At 34.5% G+C, this 19698-nt stretch overlaps 1 protein-coding gene across 2 annotated transcripts in view; it reads right to left on the bottom strand.

The window, feature by feature from the left end:
• Positions 1–19698, bottom strand: part of BRINP3 (BMP/retinoic acid inducible neural specific 3) — a 440693-nt gene that overhangs the window by 106156 nt on the left and 314839 nt on the right. The window lies entirely within an intron of this gene.

The following is a 19698-nucleotide window of genomic DNA, read 5'->3' as shown; positions in this document are numbered from 1 at the left end:
AGAAGCATTTTTTTCTTTATGCTTAAAAAAGGCTTCAGCATATTAGAAGACATTTTAAAGTAAATTTTAAATGGAAATAATCCTTATGCTACTGAGCTTCATGTTTGATTTCAAATAATAGTTTAAGAACAAGTCAATCTTGCTCTTAAAAAAAATCTATATTGTGTTGATTAGTGTATTGACTCATGAAAGAACATTAAAAATGCTGTTACTTAAAGGAGAAACATTAAAGTGATATTCCCTAAACAAGACTTAGCTGAAAAGTGAACAGTTATTTCATTTGGTATGTGTTCTTTGCATCAGCATCTACCAAAGTGTTCCATTTGGTATCAGTCTGCAGGACGGTTTCCCTTGTCAGGAAGGGATGTTAAAGCCTGCTCTAGAAGATTCCAATTAGCATTATCATAATCTTCCAAAAGGAAGGAAAGACTTTCAATAAGGAGAACTATTAAGTTTGCAGGAGGTTTTGTAAGACACTCAAAAACATGCACCTATAGACAAGGAGAAAGATAAATGGAATCAGTAGTGGATTTTCTATAAGATAAAATGTTTAAAAAATGAAGTAGTTTAAGAAAAATAAATAAATGTCCATTTCTAGAAGCCACTCTGACTAAAACAGGTTGGGTTTTGGCTTGTGTGAGGAAGAACTGAAACAACACGATTATAACAGCTGAAAACCAAGATTTTCAATGTTCTGCTATGATAATTATGGAGTTTGTTGCTTCATGTTTTGCTTACATTTTTAAAATTTTATTTTCATTGGGTGATGATAAAGCAACCTTTGTGACCCTCAAAAAATATCTGCTTTACTCTGAAGTCAGTTTTACAACATTTGTACAGAAAGTAAAGATGAATGAGTCCATGACAGCTCCGAAGCTCTCATCGTTAATGTGCTTTGTGTTCAAATTGTTTGAATTTGTGAATCTCTCTACTCTTCCTGGAAACCCTGAGTGGACTGATTTATGACTGACAAGAGATGACTGAATGGGCTTCCTTTAAAGAAAACTATCAATATGGGGGAAAGGGGAGGGGTTATAACATAAAATAAACTTGGGAATATACAAAAGTATCTTGAAAAAGAGTGAAAGAATATTTGAAAAGAGATAAGAGGTAATGTGTTGAGACCCAAGAAGGAATTTCTGCAATTTAGTCTCGTAAGATATAAGGAAATGCGTTAGGTAAGTTTACCCAATGCTTTTACACTTTCAAGGATCTTTTAATATTACCAAGAGGTTTTAAGAACCTTGACTATAAAAAGAGTTAGCAATCTTATTTTCTATTTTGGTGATTATATTTGGTGATTACTATTTGGTGATTATTTTGGTAGATGGAAAAATGAGCAAGCAGGCTCTGACCAAACTCTGAATCTCAGCCTCCAGAACTGTGAGAAATAAACTTATTTTGTTCATAAGCCACCAGTTTTATGATATTTTTGTTACAGCAGCCCAAATGGACTAAGGCAGCCCTGACCTCATGTTGCTTAGAACATTTACTTTAGAAAAACTGCAATTGTAAATTCTGTCTCTGACCCTTTGAGATGTAAATCTTATCCCAGCCTCTGGACAGTTTTACAACTCAGGAATGTCTTTCTCAAGGACCTGGGAGCCATCCCTTTAAAATATAGCCATTAAGAAAGATAGAGCCCTTCTCTCTCATTCTCTGTGGGAAGATAAAAGCCTAACTATAACCAGTTAGCAAACACAGATGGCCTCTTGACATTGCTAACCTCTCCCCTGAACTGTCCTCCAGTACTTTTCCACCAGTTCATCCCAGTGTTTAAAAATGCTCCCACCTTTTGTCAAAGCAGAATTAAGGTCCATCTTTCTCTCCTATTGTAATAGTTTTGAAGAAAAGTGTCCTTGCCTTTTTAATTTGTCTGTTGCGAGTTTTTTCTTTGATAACATGGGCTGACTAACCTGGACTATTGGTGTGTGCTCTAAACGCCATCATAAGTGTTATTTTGGTGGAGAGGCAGAAGGAGATTACACACAAAGTAGAGCAGGAGAAGGAACGGGGCCACAGACGCAGAGATTGGAGTGACACAGGCGTAGTCAGGAAGGGCTGGCAGCAAACTGAATCTGGGGGACGCAAGGAGGTATTCTCCCCCAGAGCATCCAGAGGGGAGGGGGTCCTACTGACACCTTGATTTTGTCCCTCTGGCCTCCAGAACTGTGAGAGAATTAATTTCTGTAGTTTTAAGCCACCAAGTATGGTAATTTGTTATAGCAGCCCTAGGACATTAATAGAGTGGATCAGAAATCATCTGTGTTTAAATGTATCTTCTTAAAATTATAATAATTAAACTATTGTAAAAATGTTAATTCCATTCGAAACATTTTAGATGGAGACCACTCTTTAATTAAAGCAATGCCATAGAGTACCATATGTTGACAACTGTGCACTGTTTTCATACGAAAAAGCAGTAGTAAAGGAAAGCAATCATATTTTGTTTTAGTAGAAAATGTGAAGTAACTTTTTTTCTAAGTACTATTGTTAAAATGATAGAACTAGGATAAGCCACTTAAGCACCTGTTTTTAAGGAAGATGCTGTTTAAATAGATTAATTCAGCCAGAGCCCTGGAGATACTAATGCAATTCACCAATTCAGGATAAACAGCTTCAGTATGGATTTTTGATAAGAAAACAGCTGCTTCTAGATAGAAGTAGTAGTAGCTAAAGTCTGAAGGCCATGAAATGTGTCTGTTCTGGAAGATATGATATGCAAGGAACAGATGGTTAGCAAAAATAATTCAAAACCACTCTACAGTCACTTCTTTGGGCAAAAACAATGTGCTGAACTATGTTTACAAGGTTACTTGGAACTTTAAGCATACAAACAATTTCTATTTCCATTCCAAGCTTGCTTTCAACATGCAGTTTCAAAACAAAACACAAGTTTTAATCATTTAAGTGTTAGTTCTCTAAAATCAATATAGGCAGAGGTATGACATGCATTATATATGAGCATTATATGTGCAATCATATGTGCAATCACGATTAAATATATCTAGGTCTCCAATGTAAATTTTGTTGAGGTTAAAATGATGTCCACTTACACCTCACATGTAGGTAAGTGAATATGTAAAACTAATGACAATGTTGACAACAATCAACAATGAATAAATGAAACTAACTTTTGCATAGCATTTTAGAGTTGATAAATATTTTTTCTAATCCTTCATCTAATTTTATTTAATTTTATATATAAAAATCTGAAATCACTCCATCAATTAAGAAAATAAAATACTAGCCCTATAATTTTACAATACTACTCGATACTTTTAAAAGTTTTACATATCCCTTGTTAATTACTCTAATTTTTCTTTCTCTTCTTGAAAAGAGATATAAAAATTGACAAATTTCTTTCCTTTTACTTCAAATTTTCCTACATATTATTTTTATGAAGAATTCCTTTTTTCCTGCCTCATGGAAGGATATATATCTTTGCCTGTATTTACCCATGGCCACGAGCCTTTATAACATGATTCATAATCCCCTTTCTTTGGTTAATTAATATTTCCTTTTCACTGTTTCATTCTCTTTGGTGTGAATATGGGTCTTGCGACTTTTCTAATCAAACATTTACCAGACTCTGTATTTTCCTCAGTCCTCCACTCCAAGTTTCTTCTTCTCATAATCAAATTTCTTGGAAAAAAAATGTATTTGTTGTTTCTACTTTCTTTCCACTCAATTATTCTTAAGCTCATGTTCAGCTACACATCATGAATACCTATGTATTTGACATATGTTCTCAGTCCAAAACATTTCATGTCAAGTAACTATTGTTGACAGTGGCCAAGAAGATGTCAGCATGAGTTTTCTGCTCTAGATCCTATGGAGGCTCTCAAATCTCCTCTGGCAACTTTCGTGTTACCATTCTCTAACCAAGATTATAAGTGTTATAGTTTCTAACCCTATAAAGCAGACATCGCCATCAGTCACTAATATATTATTCTGACCCTGGCTTCCAAGTTTCAGTCATGCTTCCCTGAATAGTAGATTCTGTGCCTTGAAAACCACTACAATTCTGCCTACCTACCAATAGTACCCTGTCCTCTGAAGTCAGCCTGCCATCATTAGTCAGGTATGACGCCAAAGGAGGCATATAGATTTCGCCTTCTTATGTGCTATAAATCAATAGTCAAATTGCCTGCCTAACACCAGATAGCTATTCAGCTATTGCGAGATTTAGTAACTTTCTGGATATTTTATATGAGCTTGGATAGGGCCTTGTAACTCTTGTGTACATCTTTCCTCCCAAAATTTTTAAACATGTATTTGTATTTCATAGTCAACAGTTAGAATAACAGTTTCCTGAACCAAAAATCCAACAGAGAAGCACACATCTAGGTATGGATACTGAACTATTAAAAGGAAGCTATGGATAAACATAATTAGGGACTTAGGTACTTCAGCTGTTACTGCTTTCTGTACCACAGTGCTTGGCAACATTTAATAGCAGTTCATTGTTCATTTGTTTATTTCTTTTCTAACACTTAGGAGAATTTTTAGGAAAATGTTTACACTTTGTATTTCAGAATCAACAATTAAATTTAAGCCATCAGTCTTCCTAGGGCAATGCTTATTAACTCATTGAAAGAAGCCATCCCATGAATGGAGTCTAACTAACTGCTGGGAAAGTGTCAAGGGCGCTCTTCACTGTACAATTTCTCTTTCAAACAAACACAAGCAGTGTCAGGCCTACAATAGGCCCATTGTTACAATCAACAGAACTATAAATTGTATGTTAGCAAACAGGCATCTCGTTGCCCCCATTATATATCCATCTTCTTCTCTCTTATTCCATTATCCCTGGGGGTACAATGAAATTAAGAATAATCCTGAAATGTTACCTTATTCACCTCAAAGTCTGAGCCTGAAGAAGAGGAAGACATGCCCCAGGTCTGTAAACCAGAACATTTCACCCCAACTTCATCACCTTTGACTGTAGTGATTAGTTCAGAGTCATGCACAGAGTACAAATCAGAGCTACAAGGCCCCCCTCCATTGCTTTTTTTGTAACACTGGGAAAAAATATTCTTTCTCTCTTAGGTTAACCTGGTAGGATAAAACTCTCATGATGCTGATAGTTATCTTTGTCACAAATTTGGAGAAAACTGGCCAAGATGAAAGCCATAACAAAGAAAAGAAGATTCCTGAGGATTACAATCTGCTCTTCTGCTCTAGGCTCATTCTGCCTAAAATGAAAATCTGGCCATAGTCCTTCCCTTAAAAAAAAATGACTTCATTTAAGTATAAATGCAATATTTTTAATATTAAAAATAAACTTTCATCATGTGACAAATAACTAAATTGCCAACCTCATTTCTACCCTTTTCCCCTCTATTTTATAACCTGGCAGTCCCTGACCATGACAGGCTTTTCCCTGGCTAAGGCCTACTTATCCTTCTAGGTTTAGCTGAAGTGTTCACTTCCCCAGAAGCTCTTCCTCACTGCTTCTCATCAACACACCAAGCTTTATTTTTCTTCTTTGCACCAACACCACCCCAGGACATACCTGTGTCCTATATATATTGGTATCAGATGTTAAAATCTCTCTTCCCAGACAGACTGTGAGTTCCATAAGGACACAGTCTTCATCATTTTATATCTCTTCTGTCTATTCCTGAGTAAAGCTACTGTTTGTGATCATGGCAAATTCCTTCAGTGCCTTCTGCCTTGTTCCAAACGCTACTTTTTCATCTTGAGATAGATTTTTACTTGGAATGAATTTAGAATTGGACTGGAATAGAATAGGCAGAACATGACCTCAGGCATCCTGGGGTTCATATTTTAGTCCCTACCCCAGAGAGGGAGTAATGCACAAGTCAGGGACAAGTGTTGAACCACCTCCCAAGGCATTTAGACTTTCAGGAAACATTTACTTCTATATATGGGTCTTAGCAAATTAGATATGTCAGCTGAGACATTGACATAACTCCCAAACCTAAACACCTACAAATTTTCATCATTTAGTCATCTGACGACGGAAGAAAAGGGTGATTTACTGTGAGGGCAGTTTGCCCAGCAAACAGCATCACTTATAAAATGCATTAACAGATCCACTATACTTAGGTATTAAAATGGTACATGTGGCAGCTGCAATTGATTCCTGAGAAATATGTCACTGTATTGACTTGTATTCACTCTTCTTCGATTTTGTACCAGGATCATCTCTGTAAAATTCCATTACTCAAATTTATGTATCATTCTCTCTCACTAACAATATTATTAGACATGCCTAGACTTTATTGTGGATGTGAGATGAAGTTCTAACTAACTCCCATTTTATACATGGATATAATACTTTTAAATGAAGTACAATTCAATAAAGGAAGTATATGTTTATTAAAGAATTATTTTAAAAAAACACCTGTGTTTGTTTCTCCAAAAGCATATGGGTGGAATTACAATGCAGAGAGAACAAAGAACATTTTTAAAAGACATGCATTACAAATGTATTCTCCTTTAAAAAAATCTATTTCTTACAGTTTCAACTAACTGGATTCCTCTGCAGCTCTCCACCCTCCTGGGAAGGATTTTCACATCCTAGAATGTTATCATCAAAGCTAGCTTAGAATTTTAAAATGCTGAGAAATTCAAGCATTGTTTTAAAGATTGTTGAACAGATGTAGTTTCTCCTAAGAGACTTTCTTGATGGTAAATACCTTGTATTTCATCTAAAAACTTCAAAATATAAGTATTCATTTTAGCAGAAAGTTAAGACATCAGGAAAGAAAAAAAAATTATCAAGAATGGAAACTAAGGACATGTTGGCACTTATCTGTGGCTTCTCTTACTGCACAATTTGAAATACACTTTAAACTGAAAGACCAATTTTTATTTTAAAAATTTTAAAATCATTATTTTAAAGATCAGTGAATATTTTTCACAGAAACAAGAATACCCAATCGGAAGTAGCATAATATATTGAAAATTGGCATGTATAATACATACTTGGGTTTGAGGGCAATTAAATACTATTTCTAATTACATTATATAGTTGTAGTCCTTTTCTAAAAAAATTAAAATGTTAAATTCTTGGGTATTCAGATGTCATTTCAGACTGGGCATTAATTTGCAATAAAATGTGAATTAATTAAATTGATATTGAATAAAATCTAATTGAATTTTGCCTTGATAAAAGAGACCCCAACAAGACTTGAACAGTCAGGACAAACTTTCTAGATAAGTAAGATTCCAGCTGATTTTTGTCATTCTGTGCAGAGTAGGTTATACCTGAAGTGTCTGTAAAGCAAACTTTAAAAGGAAAATTGAAAATAGATATTGAGTATCATAATGAAGAAATTTGAAGCCACACAATAGTAATAAGAAATGTTTAGCCTGTACAAAGAAGACTCTATGGTAATAAATTATTTCACTTCAATACTTTTAAAAAGTAACACTATCTAAAATTTTAAGTGGCTACCATCGGAGAGCAAAAGTGATCTGATCACCTTAGGAAGATCACCCATCAATGTTCAGGGTATTATATAAGTGGAATTCAAATATTGGATGGGTAGGACATATTATTTGATTTCTAATATATTCATCCAACTTTGAAAGATTGTGATGCTATGAGGAGATTTCAGAGTCTGTCTGCCAAATAACCCAAAATACCATCTATCTCATAGCTTGGGTTTTCCCTTGCATTAATTTATACAATATAAAATCTCAATACTTAAAGATTTATCTAGAATAACAAGCAACCTCCCTTAAGAATGAAAATAACTATCACTTGTTGAACATCAGCATGGATTAGTTCAAGCTAGTTGTTTTCCTTCTTAAACACTGACATAGTTCAATCTGGTGAATCCATGTTTTTCATAGGAAGTGTGATAGACTTTATGACTATTTACCCATAGTTGGTAACTTTATTGTGATGTCCTTCCCTGTGGATGAATCATACATCCCTACCCTATTAAATTCAGGATTGGCCATATAACTTCCTTTGGCCGGTAAAATGTGAATCTACATGATGTATGCCACTTCTGAGCAGAAGCTTTAGAAGCCAACGTGCCATTCATCTCTGTCTCTTCTCTGCCTGCGACTACTATGACTGTTCAAGTGAGAAACTATTCCGTCAGCCTGGGTCTCTGATGAGTAAGGAGCAGAGGGCAGCTGACTTGCAGTACACATGCAGGGCAAAGGCTAAATCAATGTATGCAGTTGTAGAGCTCTAAGCTCCTAGGTCATTTGTTACCTTGTCTCTTCTGGCTGATATGAACAACTGGAGTTGGTAAAAGACTATTCTGAGCATTATGCATTTTCAGAAGCAGACTATGTCCCTGGCTGGGGAGAAAAAATGATGGGGTCAAAGTTGGGGTATGGTTACATATGAACCTAAGGAAAGCCATTTAAAAAAGCCAAGTGTAAGCTTATTATAATTCTAAATATGTTTAGGGCCAGGCCTACAGCCAAGAAAAGGATAACATCCTTTCCCTCCAACTTCTATACGTTGAGCTTCATGACCTTTTGCTTCCAAACCCAGAGCAAAGGTTAATACTATAGTGATACCATGTACTTCTATTATGAGTTACATAAGCCTTAAGGACTTAAAGTAGGAATGAAATGCTGAGATGGTATTTTCTTGTATGAAAACTTTAAGACAAACTATAATTAGATAACCACCCAGTGAGGAACAAGAGGATAGGGAAAAACATTAGGCTAGAAAGATATCCTAATGTGCTTCGGTGGATAAATTTACCCATTGCCTACAGCAAGACTATCCATAGCCTAAAATAATCTTGCAAGTGAGCAATTTTTGATTTACAGCTAAATTAAGGCTCACTGCTTTACTCAACGAGTTATATGTAGAAACACAGAAATCATGGAATGTTATTTTATGTATACTGAGATTGAAGTGTAAAAGGGCGATGAAAATTACTAAAATCAATATGGAACTCTTCACAAATTCCAGGGAAACCCTAGTATGGCTTATGACAGGGTTCTGGTATTTGCCCTATTCTGCTCAAACAAACAAACAAACAAACTGCCAATGATTAATAGGAAATCATAAAAGACAATTTTAGTCCACGATGTAATCAGAATCCAAAAAGAGCTCAAGGAGTGCAACAGTGACAGAAATATCCAAACAAAGTTAAATCCAGCATTTACTTCAAAAAAGTGTGTGTGTGTGTGAGAGAGAGAGAGAGAGAGAGAGAGAGAGAGAGAAAGAGAAAGAGAAAGAGAGGGGATCTGACTGGCCAGCAGGTTACGCAAAACATACTTAGAAAATTTTGCTCACAACTCAATGTGTATGAACAGTATGACATAACTGCTTAAATCCAGCATTTACTCCAAAAAAGTGTGTGTGTGTGAGAGAGAGAGAGAGAGAGAGAGAGAGAGAGAGAGAAAGAGAAAGAGAAAGAGAGGGGATCTGACTGGCCAGCAGGTTACGCAAAACATACTTAGAAAATTTTGCTCACAACTCAATGTGTATGAACAGTATGACATAACTGCCAAAAAATTAATGGATTTTTAGTCTGCATTTACGTCTGGAATAAAGGAGGTAATTATTTTATTTTATTTTACACTAATAAAACCACAGTTACAGAACTGTGTTCTATTCAGTTCTGAATTCCACTGACAAACCACAATTACCCCTGAAGGATTATAAGAATGGTTAATGGTTTATAAATAAAGGATAATCTAAGAGAGTTGGAATATTAAATTCGCTAGTACAAATGCATGGCAGATGTGATAGTTTGCAAACACCTGAAGGCTGCCCTGTGGAAGAGGGAGTAGACGTTTGCACTAGTACAGAGAAGGAGACTAAGGCTACTGGACAGAAGTTACATATATTTTAGCACACAGCAACATCATGCTATTTTTACAGAAAAGTGAGGAATAAATAAAATTTTAAAATAAATAAGAGTCATCTTATAATTAGAGCCATTCAAACTCATACTCTTCAGCTTCATGATATACTAAACTTCCCATATCTAGAACTTGAAGTTAAATAATCAATACTAAACTGTATGAAGTGAGGATTCTTCATCAGGGAGGTTTGACAAACCGGTCACTAAAGAATCCATTAGTTTTAAAAGGTTGAGGCACGTCTCTACGCTTCAATGGTGTTTGGGGAAATTTATCTTGTTATTCTATGTGTGTTATCTTGCATAGCCAGTGCGACACATTTGGTCAACCTTCCTGGGATGATGCTTGTTCAGAGTTCACACAACACAGCTACCTGACAATCCGACATAACACCACACATTTGTTTTGCTGCCAATTAACTTCAAGATCTTTCCACTAACACTTTGTCAACTCCTTAAATGCAGCGCTGACTTTTGCCAATGGAAGGGTGATTTCTTCTTCACAGCTAGCTGTTAAGAGATTATGCTAGCAAGATAACAAAAATTAAATGAGACTCTCAGTGACAGGCCATTTAGCCGCATAGCAGATGCTATGTGCACGCTATAAAAGAATGCAGGAGGTCGAAGGGACATTGGTTAAATCAAAGGTAATATATCTTTTACAAACAGCTTTAATAATTGTTATGAGTCATCTGGCTATGCTCCACAAAATGTGCAGTTATCAATGTACACAGAATCTTGAATTATCATAATAGTAATGAAAAAATATTTTTTTATAAAAAGTCAGAGATACAGAAATACTATTGTTAGTATGACAGCCTAGAATACTGTATTTAAAATTAGAATCTTGCTGAAATATAGATAGCAAATATTAACAGTGAGTGAAGGTGTCCTGTATGGAGTTCAACTCACTCTAAATAAAAATATTATGTTTGGGCTCTAGAGCCTTCTATAATTCCCTAATGAAAAAAGCAAATGACGATGTATATAATTCACTGTCAGCATTTAGCAGAATTTAAGACATACAGAATTAGTTATCAATATCATATTTCATATACATATACAAAACTCACAATGACAATGTCACTTCATGTGTCTAAATTTATTCATTGCCTACATGTGTATTCAATTTTGATCACAAGGGCCTTATTGCAACCTCGAGATCATAGCAAGCCACTCCCTAAGTTAATATAAGCTATGACATACAGGTGAGGAATTTCCTTATGTAATAATAACACTTGTTCATGAAAGAGCTTGGTATGCAGTGCAAGAATCATGCACTTTTGTCTGAGCTTGATTTCTTTTTGTGTGTGTGCGCGGCATGTGGGATCTTAGTTCTCCGACCAAGGCTCGAACCCAGGCACCCTGCAATGGAAGCTCGGAGTCCTAATGACTGCACTGCCAGGGAATTCCCTGAACTTGAATTTTTGATTTACCACAAATTAGATATGTTGGACAAGTAACTTAACATGTGTTAGACCTGGTTTTCTTATCTGTAAAATAAAAACAAAATACTGTCATCATATTAGTACTCTGTAGGATTACTTTAAATAATAAAGGGCATAAGGTCTAAACTGTGTCTAAGTGGTCCATATACTTTCTATTAAACCCATTAAATAATGAACTTGGAAAATATAGGAAATTTTTACCATGATTTCTTAGAGAAAGTGGTCAAACTAAATGTCTCATAATGCTACATTTTAATTAGATAAATAAATCATAACACCAGTCTCTATATTTCTTTCATCTTCAGTGAACTAGAAAGTGTAGTCTTCTCATATGCAAGTCAGCAGAGGCTAAGTTTTCCCAGCATAACAAACATTGCCAAGCTATTGTTAGGTTTCAACAACAAAGGCTTATTTCTTGCTCATATGACACATCCGCCTTGGAGTGGGTGGGGCTCTACTGCCCACTGTCCTATTTCAGTGACACAAGCTGCCAGAGTCTTCACCATTTGGATCATCATCAACTGCTCTGGCTGAAGAATCAAACCTAAGAAACTGTGCCTGGTTCTCAAAGGCTTCCTCTAAGAAAGGAATGACAAGGATTGTTTCCTCTCACATTTCCTTTATCTCAAGTCGCATGGCATATCTAAGGATGCTGCAAGGTCAATTTTCTCATGTGCCCATAAGGATGAGAATCAACTATATTTGCTGAAGAGCATAACTGACAACTTTATATTCTATATCAATGTCATTAGGCTATCTGGAAATGTTGCTGTATGCTTTAAATATCTAATTTTAAAGATTTTATGACAAAGTAAAATTTTCATAGGTTATACCTTGACTTTGTGTTAATTTCTAATGCTCTATAAATAGATTATCTGCATGAATCCAAAAGGCCAGGTTAAAATTCATATATTGTTGTCTTCATTTATCAGTGAAATAAGTAACAAAGCAGTTCATGCAAAAGACAGCAAAATTAACTAACGCTGCACCCATATAAAGAGTTCACTCATTTTCTTTATCAAAATGATTACATTTAATAATAAATAGGACATTCTCTGAAAATGAATGAGTAGAACTACTTGTTAGTTTGTCATAAGGGGATACTGTTGAAAAATTAAATGTATACAACAAAGGAATATTTAACACACAAAGTACTGAGTATACTACATTAGAAGATTTTAACAAAATTTATGAGGCCATTGTGAGGTAATTGTAGAAGGTATGAACACACTGAGTGTTGGTAGCCTTTGTCACAGCTTCCTAGAATTTGGTTGAAATAAATAACTATTTTTATCAAAATGACCCAGAAGTCATTAGAAAAGTCATTACACAGATTCTTATAAAACTGACCATACAGTAGCAAGTAAAAATTCTCTGAATACTCAGTATTATATACTAATCTCTCTTCATCATAGTCTGTATTTATATGAGAAAACAAACAACACTTAATGAAGTCATCATTTATTTTATTTTTATGATGCTGAATCAAAGCCTTGAATGATTTGTTTCAGACTAAACTGGATAGGTGACCAAATTATGAGTTCTAATAAATATACAGACTATGATAGCTTTAGAACAAACACATACACATATTGAGAGATAATTCTTCATAACAAATACATTTAAACTGATAGAAAAAGCATCATATTTTTGTGTTCTGATGTTTCTATATAATCTATCATGTTATTGGGAGGAGAAATACATGGCAATTGTTCATGCTATTATTCAGATTTGAGTGATAGAAAAGAAGACCAAAAAAAAAATAAAGCCCACAAAATGCTTTGGTAAAAAAAAACAGTACAATATAACATAGTGGTAAGGTATTTTTTTTCTTAGAATTTTTTTTAGAATATGCTTACTGAAAAGATGAATGGTGCTATACTTATTGTGACATTCCAAGAGGTGGTGAATGAGGTAGGTTGAACCAAAACCTTGGCAATGTTTGGCCAAACATATATTTTGTTATCTCATTCATCAATCAATCAATATATATTGTGATATATAATGTGTCTACTAAATATGGCATACTTTACTAGTTTCTGTGCAATGATAAAAAGAAATATGATGTTCTCTGCCCTCAGGAAACATCAAACTTCTTTTAGATAGTTAGGATGATGGCACTGATCTAGGTACGGAAATACATCAGGCAAACTGGAACAGGTATAAGGGATTTGGAGGAAGGCCTTTTGGGATCTAAATCAGGAATTGTTACATAAAACAGCTGCTTGGCATTCTACAACCATCTTATTTCAGATGATATTAAAAAAGTAATTAAAGTACAAAATAAAATTTGGTTATGGCAAAGGTGATATTCATAATATATATTAAATATGACACAGCCAGGCATTGATAAATCAGAGTGGAAACAGTGAACAACCAGAACAAGCAGCAGCGAAAACCGAGATTGTTTTGCTGTATCAGTCTTGAAGCAGACTACTGTCTCTGGTGCTGAGGATATCTATAAATCACAGTAGAGCCAATGGACAGATTAACACAATAAACTCAAACATATTCTATATTGAGAGAGTCACAATTGAGACTTGATATTATAAAAAGCTTATTTTCTTGACCTTACTCTTATATTCCAATTATCAAATGGTAGAAAATTACTGTGTAATAAGTATAAGCATATGACGGCCAAAACACTTTACTCATGAGAAGCCAATATTATATGTGATAGCTAATTTAGAATGAGAATTTTATATCTACTTCCTCTAATCTAAATAAAGTTACTGAATGACAAATGAGGTAGCTGAAGTTTTAAGAGGTTAAGTGATCAAAAAGCTTGTTACTGATAAAGCTTGTTTATCAGATGTTCCCCAGTTTAGTTTGGACACAATTATGGGGACAGTGGGTTGACTGTGTCAAAGTTCACTTAACAATATATATATTGCCTTTCCCTGCTAATATATAAGACTGTAGAACTTCAGATAGCAAGAGCAAAACATATATTTCCATCTAAGATTATACGGTGAGAATATGATATTTTTAGTTGCTGTGTCTGAAAAGCCAACTGTGCCTGACATTATGTCTATTCACCAATATTCTGGATCTTCTTCTAGGCATATGGTAAAATGGCATTTCTCTGTTTCTTTTGGAATTAGGCTTGGCCATAAACTGTGATCATAAGTAATGGGAGCTGCTTTTCAGCAGTTCTTATAAGAGCCAGTGACAATTTACAGCACTTTTTCCATGGCCTCCATGACCAAATCACTTCAGATGGTGACACCTCCTTCAGCCTGAATCCAGCAGAGAGGACAATGCAGTGCAAAGACTCCAGCTAGCTAACCTGTGTGGACATGTAGATGAGTAAGAAATGAACTTTGTTTTTAGCTGAGATTTTAGGGGTGTTTATTACTATTGCTGCGTTACCAAGCTGATCTTGACTTATACAGAAATGGAAGCCAAAATGGAGGGGACAATCTGTGCTGAAGAAAGCAAAAGCGTAAATTTGTGACACCGACTTAGCAGATCATGGCTGCGTCAAGGTCACTTTATCAGAGGCTGGAATGATGACCATCACATTAACCAATGGGGAAACAGCTGGCAAAACGGCTACCTGTGGTAACTGGGGATGAAGATCACGTACCCAATAAACTCACAGTGCCAGGGACGATGCCAGAAAACAGAATGTTAGTTCTGATGAAAATGGCTGTTTCTGGCAAGGTATGGCAAGATATTACCCTCTGTCACAGTGACACGTTGCTCCAGATGGAGGCTGCACTGTTAGCCCAAGTCCTGGAGGGGGCAGACATCGAGAGGACTCCAGAGCTGACTCGCCATGGACAAGTGGTGTGAGAAAAAAATAAACTGTAATGTCATACTCCAAAGAGAATTTTTGATTGTGCATTTTTTAGCTAATTACCTAGATTGTGTGTCTGATACACTGCATGAAATTTAGAAGAGAATTAGTGAGTTTGAAAGCAAAAATAAAAGGGAATAAATAGCAAAACAATGAATCAGGTAGAGTTGAGGCAACTGCTTCTCAACCCCTAATATTAAGAGATAATTTATTTAGTTACAGTGGTCAAGTAAAAGCCAGTCTCATAACATGGATAAAATCTGGTGTGTGGCCTCCATGTTTCTTGTCAAGACCACAGAATAGGTTAACTTGTCTTAGGGAGTATGTCCAACAAAATGTGTAGGACCCAGTAAATACTCTCACTGGACAAGGCACAGATAAAGGAGTTTAACACAATCCCATGATTCAAATGAGAGAGGGAGGAAGGGAAATAGGGTGAAAAAGAAAAGAAAAAGAGCAAATTTGGAAAACAGATCTAGGGAAAACTGGGTGTGGCTGTTGTGTAATAGGGAAGAATAAATCTGACTCCACACTGGATCTGTTTCTTTCACTTTAACCTTTGTATTCTATTGCTTTTGCTACAAGTTAAGAATGTTGCCTAGAGCCTAAAATATACAGGAGCCATTCTTAAGGCTCTGACCTTCAAAGGTATAACAGTTTTCCATTCATATAGAGATTAAAAGTTGCAAAACAGAAAATATTTGTCTTATCCAAGGTTTACAGGAACATCGTGACGTGACCTACGTAGACAGCTGCAAGAACAAAGGATTCTGACACCAAGAAGTTTGCAGCAACCAACTACACCCCTTCCCCTTTTAGTATAAAAGAAGCCTGAATTCTAACTCTGGTAAGATGGTTCTTTGGGACACTAGTCCACCATCTTCTTGCTCTGCTGCCTTTCCAAATAAAGTCACTATTCCTTGCCCTAACAACTCATTTCTTGATTTACTGGCTTGTCGTGAAACGAGCAGTAAGAGCTTGGACTCAGTAACAACTGGTCCATGGAACTGACTGAGCTCAAATGGATAAAAGAGCAGTAAACTTATACATGAGTTGTAATGCCAAAGAAACTATGACTGCGGGCCAAAAAGCATGTGAAATTTAAGATTAAAATCACCTTTGATTCACAATGTTTTCCACCTTGCATTGCTCAAGCATCTCCTGTGGTTGCATGGTTCTCTAAAGCTCTTCTGACTATGTTATTTTTTCATATCTAAGAAGAAAAATGTAGAGCACTTCCTATAGCTATTGTGGAAAAAGAGAGAATCTTTTGTTTCTCTGAGATGCTCCTAGGAAATATATTTCTGGGTTTCATTGACCCAATTTTTCATGTATCTTGAACTGATCTTTATAGCTGGGGGAATGGATTCTTGTGATTTGCTTGCATTAATCAGAGAGCAATTCTGGATCTCAGTATGAGCTCAATCTCATAAACTGTGCAATACTAAGAATGGGAGTGGGAGTTCCTCAAAGAAAAATCAGGATGTTTTAGTGTCAAGGAAAGAGATAGAACACTGAGAGGAGAAACAGGTTTTTATTAAAGTTATAACATGTAAAGTGGACTGTTAGTTAAACTTCAAATGTTTTATTTAGATATACTTATTTTCCCTGGAAAATGTCCTTTTCCCATAAACTGGTAGTTAAATATCATCTGAGGGAGAAACTGTTTTCATGAAAGAAAATTAAGAATAGTCTACATAAAAATAACAAGAAGAAATATATATTTTTTAAAGTTTGTAAGTTTAAAACTTACAAAAGTTAAGTATAAAAGTTAACCCAAATTTATACTACATTTTGCCATTACAGCATTAGAAAGTTTATCCATTTTCAGAGGAAGTGTCAAATGGACAGTATTCTCTAAAAGTAACACCTAGACAATTTCATTACAGGTGGCCTCCACTGCCATTCTTGGTTCATCAAATGAGTATCCTTACATTTAATAGGACATGATCCTGATAAAGATCTATGTGGACCGCATACAATACACCTTAGATTTCCTATACACCAGTGATAACAACATTTTGCTAAAGAGTAAAGAAGTCAGGTCAAAAATTTCTAAAATATTTATGTTCTCTGTAAACCAAGCTCTTTATTTTTTTCTTAAGATTATTTATTACTTGTATCATCATATTACATAGTTACAGCTTAAATAATTAAGTTTCTCATTCATCCCCAAAAGAATTGAGGATAATTCAGAATATCATATGGGAAAAATACCACATTGTTATCTATTTAGTGGTTTTTAAAATTTTTCTGGCAATTTTGGTAAATGGTTGCATAATCCAAATTAAAATAAATTGTGGTTTTAATCATTTAGATGCACCAGTAAAACTGTAAGGACTTCCAGTTTTTTCATTAGGTTCGAATCCTTGATCCAGATCTGGGTAGAAGTTGTCTCTAAGTAATTGGTAACAAAATTTTTCTTTTTATCTATTTAAATATAATATATAAACCAGTTTTTGTTTGGCACTGCTACTGTGAGGGTGCATGTGAGTTCCTTTTTTTCTTTTTTCTGTCTCTATTTTTCTCTATATCTTTCCCTGAATTTTTATCCTACATCCTCTCTTTCACTTTAATCAATGGTATATATATGCCATCATTATTTCTTATTAAACAACATTCATTTGTTTCTGAAAATGTAAAGGTAGAGAATGGATAGATTTGTTTAAAATATAGTTCTCTCAACCAATACGTCTCTCAAATGGCAAGATATGAAAAGAGAAATGCATTCTATTTCGGAATTTTCTGACATTTTTATTTGCAGGGTGTGAAAGGTGTATTTTCCAGGACTTTTTTTTACAGAACAAAATGAATCATACATAATCAAATAAAAAAATAGCTTAGCATTATATGTTAATCTGATCTACTGTTTGACTTTTACTCTTGGTGATAACAGAAAACACATACAACAGAAACATATTTACAAACAAGTTATCCTGACCCAATAAAATTCGCAATATATTTTGTTTCATTTTGTGTTGTGACTGGCATTCTCATTCTGTATGGTTACTCTGTGCACTCTAATTTATACACTTCCACACGTATGTTGTAATTTGTGTTTAAGGAAGAATTTCCTAAATGCCGATGCATTATTCTATTTTGATAAAATAACAGATACAAACTTATTTTTTCCTCAGCTTCAATAAAAATAACCGTCAGATACATTAATTATTTGCATTTTAAATGCAAATTAAAATTTAAAAAAATTCAAGTTAATTTGAATTAAATGTTTGAAAGTAACCTAAATTGCCAGCGCAATTTGTATTGTCTAGAATACACCTGGATTTGAATTTTAGGCTTGTAGATAAAAATACACAAATAACTATGTATTTTACCTAAAATTCAAGGAAATCTCTAAAGAGTTTGCTTGCACCCAGTGTCACTGCTTTCCCAATCACCAGGAAAATGAAATAAGCTGGTGCATTTCCTTACCATCAAGGTACTGAGAATATAGTCTATCAACTTAAAGGTGTCTATGGGTGGTGGTAACAATTTAGAAATCTTTTCCCAGTGCAATCTCTGCCTCATTACTTCTTGTATTTTGTTTAACTCTATGAGGCAAAAAAAGTTTTATTTCTCAAAAACAAAAGCTCTTCTTAAAACTAACAGGCATGCTCATGCACAGGTTTCACTACTTTTGAAAATAGTCCAGTAAAAATAGAATGTGTTAATCAGTCGTTTAGTTCCAAGAGTGAATAAGTGAATACAGTTTTGCTAAAGAGCTAATGTACTAAAAAAATGTTTCGGTTCATTCTTTATCTATACATTGAAATCGGTAAAAGAATACCCTCAATATTATCTAGGATGGGTCATAAAATTTACAGCAAAGTAGGGTCATTCCTCCAGTTAAATATGAATCAGCTAAATACACTGGATACCAATTGGAACAAATAATTAAATATAAAAATTTTCAATCTTAGAGACAGTTTCAGAGATATCATGCAAAAAAACAGATTTGTCCTGTAAATCATTGTTGTCCTAACATTAACACAACTGAACCGGTATGGTAAGAGTCTGGTTTTAAGCCTAAAATGGCAACCCAAATATGAGTTAAGATTAAAATGTCTGATTTTATTAATAGTACTAGCTTTTAAGTAGTAGTTCAAAACCTCTGTACATTGAATATTTCTGACTAATTTTTGACTGATTTACTACAAATTTAGGCATACAATATGTAGCAAACTTTAAAAATATTGATTCATTCAGTTTTTCTGAGATAATGCCCTTCAGATTATTTAGATGTCAAAATTCTTGTTCTTATTTTTAAATTTTTAATTAAATTATGATATAAATACAGTAAAATGCACATAAGCATAAACCCAGAGAATATTCAGAAACCCAAAATACTACAGTAGCCAGCCTATGGAGCAAGGAATCTTGAGTTTTTAACACCAAATGAGACACCCAGACCCTTATCCATCACATCAGCCCTTGCCTCAGCAAAGGCACCATATTCCTGATTTGGAATAGCACAGCTCAACTTTGCCCATTTTTATACTTAATATAAATGGAATCACTTAATATATATATACACATACATACACTATATAGTATGTATACACACTATATATAAATATATATAGTATAGTAGAGTGTATATATATATATACTCTATATAAATATATATATT

The sequence above is a fragment of the Physeter macrocephalus genome, chromosome 4 (assembly GCF_002837175.3).
Source record: "Physeter macrocephalus isolate SW-GA chromosome 4, ASM283717v5, whole genome shotgun sequence".
Lineage (NCBI taxonomy): Eukaryota > Metazoa > Chordata > Mammalia > Artiodactyla > Physeteridae > Physeter > Physeter macrocephalus.
This window is presented reverse-complemented; position numbering and strand designations above follow the sequence as displayed.